Raw genomic sequence first — 8230 nt, 5'->3', positions numbered from 1 at the left:
GAAGGGATTCTATTCTGGCTGATGAAATATGAGGAATAGTCTTCTGCCAAGGGCTTCCCTTCCTGAATAAAAAGATAACAGTTCTGAAGGAAATCATTCTCCACTCATACCCTTCTTTCTGTCTGGAACACAGATGCAATGGCTAGCAATGTAGCAGTCATGTGGATACCATGAGGTAACAAGCATGAGAATGAAAGTCAAGACATTAAAAATGATAGAAAAGGTGGGAGGGGGTATATCTCAAGTGGTAGAGCACAAGCTTAGCATGCATGAGGTCCTGGGTTCAATCCACAGTACCTCCTTTTAGAATAAGTAAATAAATAAGTCTGATTACCTCTCCCCACCGAAAAAATTAAAAAAAAAAAAAAAAAGAAATGATAGAAAAGAAAGACAGAGCCAGGGTCCTCGAAGGCATTGTTGAGCTGTTGTTTTAGACCTGGACTTCCTACCCTTGGAAAACATTTATGAGAGACAAATAAACCTCTCTTTGTCAAAGCTACTGTAGTTGAGTTTTCTGTTGTTTGCTGCTGAATGCATTTTTAGTAGAGAACCTATTACAGTAGTCAGGAGTGGTAACTGTGTAGGTGGAGAGAAATGATCAGACTCAGGATGCATTTTGGAAGTAGAACCACCCAGATTTGATGATGAGTTGGCTGGAAACAGGGTAAGGGATGGAAGAAATCAAAAATGATTTCTAGGTTTTTGTCTCGATGTGACAGATGGAAATGTAAAATCTTGTTTTCATTCAGAACATGGGAAAACTTTCTCCCACCACTGCAGAAATAGCTAAGGAAGATAAAAACATCTTTGTGTTGCTCCCTTGACACCTGTTTTCCATTGAGCCTTAGGGAAAATTGGGTTAAATTCATGTTAAATAATGCAGAAAAGGGTTGGAAATACCTCACATCTATTATGAATACTGTAGCTGAAACAGACACATTCTCTCCAAACTCTTCTCATCATCAAAGCTTTCTTTTCCATCGAGGTCCAGGTACACAAAACTAAAGCCTGACATCAACCATTATGTTCTGGTTTTTATTGTTTGAAGGAATAGACCATCATAATACTAATACTTCTAAAGAATATATTAATTTCTTGAATCAGTAGGAAAATGCTCCACAGCTGTGTCAAATAAACATTCCAAACCAGAGCTTTTTTTTTTTTTTTAAAGAATGTATTCTTTAAACATATCTACCATCATTATACACATAGATTTTAACATCAGGTAAAAAAGAAGAAAGATGACTTTGTATGTTTTATGCCTATTACTTGCAGTGCTAAGGCTTTTCTTTTGTTGATGAGAATATCTTAGGAATGCCAAATACATCACCGGCTGCAACCACAGTTGCTTCTAAGGAAGATGGATCACTCCCCACCCCTTCTAAAAGGACAGACTTTAGGCACACGTATCGCATGGCCTCCTTCAACTCACATCCCGGCCCCAGCTGAAAGGACAGTAAATTCATAGGCGTGACCATGGCAGGACTAGGCTTGAACGAGTGAACGGACCATTTAGATTCTCTCCCTGTTTCTCTCTCTCTGTGTCAGGAATTTGAAATGAAAAACTTAAAGCGAATGAAGCAATCTGCCTCGGAAGGTGAAACTTTTAAAAGTTAAGAGGTAGAATGATGCGCTGGGAGCAGCCAGGAGGTTCCAGGAGAGACGTTAAAGAGTCAAGTTGCTGGTTTGAGATAAGAAGCCAGGCCATGGTCCCTGGTGGTGGAACATCCCCCAGCCTGCCTCCTTCCCCTGCCCCCAATTTGGAAACAACCTGAGGACACGGGTTGCAGCACTGGCAAGACAAGCCCCTACAGCCAACACTGGAGACACCCAGGAAGTGAGCAAAGCCCGCTCGGTCACCCCAAAGCAGGGCTGCTCTTTGCGGAGCCTCCGTCCCACAGGACTTGTACTTCCATCCATTGAGGTAAACTGACTCAGACTCTGTCTTTTGTTAGTTTGAAGGTTTAAAAAAAAAAAAAAACCTTTATTTAGAAAGCCTGAAATGATTGCACGCTAATTGGAACAGCTAGGTTGTATAAGAAATGGCTTGAAAATTCCATTCCAGATTTTGATGTCCTCTAAGAGTTAACTCCATTATGTATGCTTTGTTCTTTTTTCAGATCTCTTAAATTCAGACTGGAGTTGAGGACAGACTCTGTCTTTCTTTTGAAACAGCCCAACTAAAACCCAGAACAGTAACAGGAGTGAGTATCTTTTATACTGTAAATAATAATGATTAATTATACTAATATAGTTATTGTTGTAAACAAATAATTGTACCTTTGTGTTCTCCATGCCTGTGTTTCCTGACAGCAAGCATTCAGGGAGCACAGAATGCTTTTCCATGAATAACCCTCGACAAGACTTTCTCCAAAGTGAACCCAAACCCTCCAGGAGGCATTTCATTCAAAAATCCTATTCAAGCTGGAGCATCCTGTGAAACAGAGGAACGATTTCCAGGGAAAGTATTTGTGCAGCCTTACTCCACAGGCCAGGGCAAGGTGTCCTGTGTGATGAGAGGGAGCAGACAGGGACCTGCTGAACAGCCCTGGGGACAGTGTAGGTGTGCCTCCCGTGGATGATGACTTTGTTTCCGCAAGGAAACTTTACTGGACAGTGTTCTGGGATCCACTCTTCATCCTCTTTCTTCTCTCCTCTTCCCTTCCTCCCAAATGTCTGTTTTCAAAGCCCAAAGGCAACATCCATAGTGTGAAATTATTTAATGACACTGGGAGGAAATTTGAGGGGCTAGGTAAAGCGGAATTGCAAGAAATCCAAGTTCAAGTCACACAAATTGAGATACACATACTTAATATAGAATGATGAGTGATTCAACTTCTGTAGGACACTGTTTCCACCAGGAATCTGCCACCTGGGTCTTGGGGAAAATGGCCAAATGTGCAGAAGGAGTCCTTGCTTCTCTCCCACACACTTCTCTGCTCGCCAGGTACCCAGTTAGTCACAGACCAATGGACTTCATGTTTGCATTTTAAAAGAAAAGGCTGGAGTCCTTCCTCTCCCTAACAATTAATCTAAAACAGGCCATAAAAGAGCTGCTTTATCTTGCTTCCCAGAAGACAAATGAGCTGGCCTTTCAGATTCGGCCATCTCTGTTTGACACTGTTTTTCTGATTCCTCCAGCTTCCTTTAAACCAAATTTAACCAATTCAAATACCCTCATAAATGGTATGCATGCACAGCTGCTAAAACAAGCAGAGACAAGATTTTCTTATGTTTCTCTTGTTTGCCAAGCAAGAGAGCCTGAACCATTCCTGACCCACCCCAGCCTTCTGGAGCCTCATCCTACACCAGCCCTGGGAAGTTTCTCTGGGGAGGTGATGCTTACATGAGAACTTAGGAGTGAGAAGAAACCAGCCATGCTGAAACTAGCAAACTAGCAGAGGAAGCAGCATATGCAAAGGCCCTGAGTCAAGGCAGGGGCTTGACATATTTAAGGAATTAAAACAAGGCTGAGTGAGCTGGAGTGTGTTGAGTAAATTGGAAATTAATGGAGTTGATATTGGGGAAATATGAAGAGGACAGAATGTGTTGGGACTTGTAGGCTATGGTAAAAGTTTTATGTTTTTGTCCAAGTATAAAGGAAGCCTTTGAGGAGTTTAGGCTGTAGTATCATAATATTTTTTATGTTTCAAACCTGTTCATACTAGTTACATAATTCTCAGAAATGAACAAAACTAATCTGTGGCACAGAAGTCAGGATAGTGGGTACCTTTGGTGGGTAATGACCGGGAGAGATTAAGAGGGGAGTTTCTGGGGGTAATGATAGCATTCTATTTCTTGACCTGAACATTGGTGACACAGGTCTGTTCAGGATGTGAAAATTCATTCAGCTAAACATTTATGATTTGTGCACTTTTCTGTAAAAATTTTACCCCAAAAATGTGTATGTAAAGAGTACAATGTCTGGATGGAGAACAAATTTCAGGGGCAAAGCAGAGGGGAGGCCCCTTAGGAAGTTATTCCAGTAGTACAGAGGAAAGTATGTGGTGGCTTGAGATAATGTGGTGGCCATCAAGATAGAGAAGAATTACAAAGACAGGAGACATTGTGGAGCGAAACTGATAGAAGCTGATGATGAATTGGATGTAGGAATTTTAAGAATGCCATCCAGGTTTCTGACTTGAGCAACTAGGTAAGGGGTAATACCATTCACTGAGAATGGGGAGGAGCCGATTTGTAGGCAGAAGGTCAAAGATTTAGCTTTGGATCTATTATGTGATTTTAGACACCCATGAGGCATCCAAATGGTGATATCAGGTAGGTTGTTGGATAGATAAATTGGTGCTCAGAGAAGAGGTCTTCCATAGAGGTGTAAATGTTGTCACTGTAGACATGCAGAATACAACAGAGTATAAGACTATGTGGGGCCATCCAGGGAAGACAGTAGAGAGAGTAAAGACAAGGGACAGGACCCTGTCTTAAGGAAGATCATCACTGAGAGTTAAGGTAAAGAAGGAAGAGGCAGCAAAGGAGACCAGTAAGGAAGGGAAAGGAGTCAGCCATCAAACTAAGAGGGTTGCCTGGCACTGTTAGGTTGAAAAAGATGTCAGAAAAGGATGCACTGTATTTGACAACATGGAAGGCCATTAGTAACATTGGTAAGCATCTCAGTCAGTCACTTTATTAACTATCCCAAGCCTTCTTTCCTCAGTAAAATGTCATAATAATTGTACCCACTTCACAGAGCCCTTCTGCGTGTGCTTCATACACTTGTACAATGTCTGGTCAAATGTGAGTTGTTATATTAGCTAAGAACAAATGCTTGCATCTCTGTAAAGTACGTTTAATAATATCCTCATAAATTTACTATGGAGGAATAATTAAATAACATTACATGTTAAAAAAGTAGATTAAAAAAAAAAAACAACTACAGGTAAGTTCACCATTCCTGTACTTGAGTTAATTATAACTGAGTGTATCTGGGAGTAAGATAACCAAACCAAATCTTCAAGGAAGTAAAAGACTCGGCGGTAGAGTTAGAGCTTTACCATCTGTTTATGTCAGAATCCTAGAGAGAGGTAGTTCAGGTTTGGGAAAAACTGAAAGAACTGTGTTGTGGAAAACATTATGACAAATTAAACCAGCAACACTGATTTCACTTTCTATAAGAACACAATCTGGCTTTGGTTATTTTGCTGATGTAGAAGCTTCACAGATGTGCTGGGTTTTAGTAAAAGTTGTCACAGAGCCAAACAAAGGCAGCAACCCAGGATGAGGCAACCCAATACCAGTAAAAACAGAGCCATTGTGTCCTCCACAGTTTTTTGGCACGAAGGCCAAGACAAGGCAAGGGACACAAGGCTTGCCCAGCCCTGAGACAAGGCGAGCACTGGGGATACTTCCTCTACTCTTTTTAACTGAAGATGGACAAATTGGCCAGGTTTTCAGATAAACCTGGTGAAAGGTCATCTTTGGCAACCAACCAACAAAAAATATCATTCACCAATCTAGTTAATAGAAAAAATTGAAGGAAACCCTCTGACATGTGGCAAAGCTGAGATCTTCCCTGGTCTGTTCTGAAGGAAGCACACAGGTGCTGGATTCTGGGCAATTGGGTTCCAGGAACAGCTGAGAGGGAAACCCAGTCCATGGATGGCAGGTCCTTCTTCTTACTGGAGGGCAGGTGGTGGGGTGGTCAGGCTACCAGGAGAAATAGCACCAACCACTCGCTAAGCCACTGTGTTCATGTTAGGCTTTGACTGGGCTGGGGTGGGCTGTGGCCAGAGAAATAGATCAAAGGCTTTTCAAAAACAAACACTAAGAAAGCAGGCACAAAACAACAGTTTACTCATCAAGCCAAATCAGGGATATGGGAGTAAAAAAAAATCAGCCTTCAATCACAAAATAGGAAACCAAAATCCAGTCAGATGGGAGAAGGGACAGTCATAGGCTATTAGAATTGGACTCAGGAAGCAAATAAGCAACTAGTGTCTGAAAGTGTGTCTCCCTTCATCAGAGGCCAGGGTACAAGCTAAACAATTCCTTCACAAATCAGCACAAATCAGCCTCCAAAATCAGCAGTATGTCTCCATGTTTCTTGGATTAACAGCACCATCGAGAAATGGTTTCCAGTTGTTTAAACTTAAAGATATGGAAACACACTTTTGATCACAGATAAGTTATTGAACTGCAAAGCAGGGTAATCAATTTTGGGGATGACAAACAAATTAACTAGGCATTGTATTTTAATATTTTTTGGTGTTGGCTAATTCAGTGCTTAGTTCATATTTGTTCAATATTTAAGAACAAGGGATATACACGAATTTCACTTTTATGTCATTAGCATTTTGACCAATAATTCATTTTTCACTTTAAATTAGGAAGCTAAATTTAATCACTGATGATTCATTAATCTGCATTTCTTTGGAAATTGCCTGAAAACTGCTAAATGCTGCTTTTAAAATAGAATCTTGAATGGATTGGAACCAATTTGTTAAAAAAAAAGTCTGAGTCTGGTTTATGTTTGAAATAACCGAACAATTACATGATTGTTTGGCTTTCTTAACAATTGATTTGAAATTGACATTATGGTCTAATTTCTACACAGTATGGAAATTGTCGTTAATATAACCAATAGAAAAAACAAAAACCCTAAAGTCTACAAAAATAACTTAAGAGATTGTCTTTTGTCATGATATATATAAATAAAGCTCATAGTAAAGCTGAAATCTAGCAATCATCTAGTAAATTTGATTTATGTGGACAGATAAATTATCTGGTTGTCAAATACATAACCCAACCAATATTTCACTTTCTATTTTATAGACGTGACTTCAATGATCTGAGCATTTTACATTCAAGTCAAGTTTGCACCTGAAACTACTAATTAATTCATTTTTTTCCCATTATGCCTTACACCTATAACTTAATTGCCCAGATTTAAGAAATGGTATAAAATGAAGCAGATTATAGATCATTAATTGCTGATTTTAAATGGAGCTTTATCTAGTCAGATACTTTTGACCAAGCAGAATTGTGGACAAAAAAGTTTGTCTCTTGTTTCTCAGCAGTTTCCCATCCTTATCCCTCTCTCTGCCTCTCCCACTTCCTCAGTTCATATTAATTCTCTCTCCATTCATATTAATTACTCAGTGTCCTGAAACTTTCTCTTCCACCAACAATAGCTCTAATACCCACTCAAAGGTATTGATAACAGCTGAAAATGTGAGTTTTCTCAATAGTTCTAACATTTAAGCTAAAAATTTGAAGGCATCAATAAATGGGTAATGGAAATATTTGGGGAGGATACGCTCCTTGCAGTTAGCCTTGAAATTGTACCAAGTAGCAATTTGCCTACTCCACCTGTGACGAGGGCAGGCAAGAATTCTGCACCAACCACCTCTTCCCATAAAATCCTCCTTTGTTTGACATAGCCAGAAACTATTTATTTTAATTATCTATGTATTTGTTTCTATTTTTTCCTGCGTCTTTGTAAGGAAGAGCATGGCAAAAGCTATAACATGTCTTTTATGCTAAATATTCTAAATAAAGAATTAAAATCACAATCTCTAGATGCCATTTCAAAAGATTAATTTTACTTCACAGCATTCATAAGGATAATTCATTAGGAGTTTTTTTTACCAAGTTACTTAGTTAAAAAAAAATCAGGTAATCATTAATTCCTCAGTGGAAAATAAATTATGTGAGTAGGCAAAATATCATTAGAAAAACAATTTGGTAGCCCCACTTTTAAGTTGTCTAAACTACAATGTACAGTATGCAAATGTGCATTCATTTGTTAATTTTAGAGGACAGCATTTCACTGCAATAATTGAAAACAGCTTATAGCCTGTTCTGTGAAGAAACAAAACATTGTTTGTGTTAGTGTCAAGTAAGTTAATTATTCTTTGTAAGCTTCAAATGGAGCATATAATTGATTTATGAAATTCTGTTATCATTGTGTTTAGACCATTGTTAGTAACCAAGAATTCTAGTAGTTTCTTACTATTACCAATGTATGAAATCAGCTGGATATTCTATAAGTTTAAAAACAATTCATTCAGAAGACTTACGCTATAGTAAAGGGGAGAATTTAAAACTATACATTAACATGTGTGAAAACCACTGAAAATATTCTGACTTTTATAAACACCATTTTTTGTAGTAATAATTTTTAATTCAGTAATACAATTATGCAATTTTTCTGTATTGCTTTGTAGAATTTTCACTAATACCACTTAAGATCAATGGCTTAAAAGCAATTTTTATT

The sequence above is a fragment of the Camelus dromedarius genome, chromosome 26, assembly GCF_036321535.1.
Source record: "Camelus dromedarius isolate mCamDro1 chromosome 26, mCamDro1.pat, whole genome shotgun sequence".
Taxonomy (NCBI): domain Eukaryota; kingdom Metazoa; phylum Chordata; class Mammalia; order Artiodactyla; family Camelidae; genus Camelus; species Camelus dromedarius.
The sequence above is the reverse complement of the archived record's forward strand: the minus strand, read 5'-3'. Positions refer to the sequence as shown.